Source organism: Myotis lucifugus, unplaced genomic scaffold (genome assembly GCF_000147115.1).
Source record: "Myotis lucifugus unplaced genomic scaffold, Myoluc2.0 scaffold_264, whole genome shotgun sequence".
Lineage (NCBI taxonomy): Eukaryota > Metazoa > Chordata > Mammalia > Chiroptera > Vespertilionidae > Myotis > Myotis lucifugus.
Genome location: NW_005871312.1, coordinates 1,620,047 through 1,621,839, shown reverse-complemented (window position 1 = coordinate 1,621,839; position 1,793 = coordinate 1,620,047). Strand labels below are relative to the sequence as shown.

Genomic DNA, 1,793 nt, shown 5'->3' with positions numbered 1-1,793 from the left:
GACCACCAGGGGGTAGATGCTCAATGCAGTAGCTGCCCCCAGCCCACAGGCCCAACTGGTGGTGGAAGTGGGGCCGGCAAGTGTGCAGTCCCAGGCCAGCCAAGGTGGGTGCCAGTGGGGGCCCCCGGATGCAACACCAGTCACCCCACAGATCGGCCCTGATCGCTGGCCAGAGCTAAGGAGCCTACCCATGCACAAATTTTGTGCACTGGGCCTCTAGTTGCTTTATAATGCCTGATAGTTTAAGTAATCCATGTCCATTAGAAAACAGAGTTAATAGAGTCAATTTATTTTTTTTATTTTTATATGGTGTCTAAACATTTGGGTATCTCAGATCATTTAAAAATATTTTGCTTCTGAAAAAGCATCCAGGTCTTTTTGGCATTTGACCCTGAAAGTGCTCTAAAAAGTAAAAATTACTTTTCTGAGTGCTCAGTGTGCCTTTGTGCCTGGCAACTTCCCAGCGCCTAGATCCTCGGACTTTCCTCACAGAATGGCCCCCAAACGTCAGTCCTCGCTCCCACTTCAAACGAAGAAAGAAACCGAAACTGCCTCCAGCTCCCAAGCTGGAGAAGAAGCCGACCCCTAAGGACATGCCAAAAGGAGAAAAAGAACAGCAAGAAGCGATTGAACATATTGATGAAGTACAAAATGAAATAGACAGACTTAATGAACAAGCCAGTGAGGAGATTTTGAAAGTAGAACAGAAATATAACAAACTCCGCCAACCATTTTTTCAGAAGAGGTCAGAATTGATTGCCCAAATCCCAAATTTTGGGGTAACAACATTTGTCAACCATCCATAAGTGTCTGCACTGCTTGGGGAAGAGGATGAAGACGCACTGCATTATTTGACAAGAGTTGAAGTGACAGAATTTGAAGATATTAAATCAGGTTACAGAACAGATTTTTATTTTGATGAAAATCCTTACTTCGAAAATAAAGTTCTCTCCAAAGAGTTTCATCTGAATGAGAGTGGTGATCCATCTTCAAAGTCCACTGAAATCAAATGGAAATCTAGAAAGGATTTGACAAAACGTTCAAGTCAAACTCAGAATACAGCCAGCAGGAAGAGACAGCATGAGGAATCAGAAAGCTTCTTTACCTGGTTCACTGACCATTCTGATGCAGGTGCAGATGAGTTGGGAGAAGTCATCAAAGATGACATTTGGCCAAATCCATTACAGTACTACTTGGTTCCTGACATGGATGACGAAGAAGGGGAAGGAGAAGAAGGAGGAGGAGGAAGAGGAGGAGGAGGAGGAGGAGGAGGAGAAGAAGAAGGAGAAGAAGAAGAAGAAAGGTTGGAAGATATTGAAGAAGGGGATGAGGATGAGGTGAAGAAGATGAAAATGATGATGAGGGGGAAGAAGGAGAGGAAGATGAAGGAGAAGATGACTAAAGAACAGTGATGGATTCCAACCTTTTTTTAATTTTCTACAGTCCCTGGGAGCAAGTTACAGTCCTTTTTTAATTTTTCTTTTTTCCCCCTCTTGTACTCAGTCGCCTTGTTTTTGAGGACTCTTTTCTCTCCTTTACACCATGGTTCTCACCTTATTTGGGGGGGATGTACCTTGAGCAGAATACATTGGGAAAAGAATCTTTGCCCCTTTCTGTTCCAAATTCATTTTTATCCCTTCCTGTCTCAAGAAAACTTTAATGGAATCAACACCACCGTGCTCTGTGGGAAAAAAGAAAAACCTTCTGCTCCCTTAGCTCTGCTGGGAGCTGGAGGTGGCTAGGCCCCTGTGTAGTAGTGCACAGAATTCTAGCTTTTTCCTCCTTTCTCTGTA

The 1,793-nt window shown here is 43.7% G+C and overlaps 1 pseudogene; it reads left to right on the top strand.

The window, feature by feature from the left end:
• Nucleotides 1-493: 493 nt before the first annotated feature.
• On the top strand, nucleotides 494-1,417 carry LOC102426528 (annotated as a pseudogene).
• The last annotated feature ends 376 nt before the right edge of the window (nucleotides 1,418-1,793 follow it).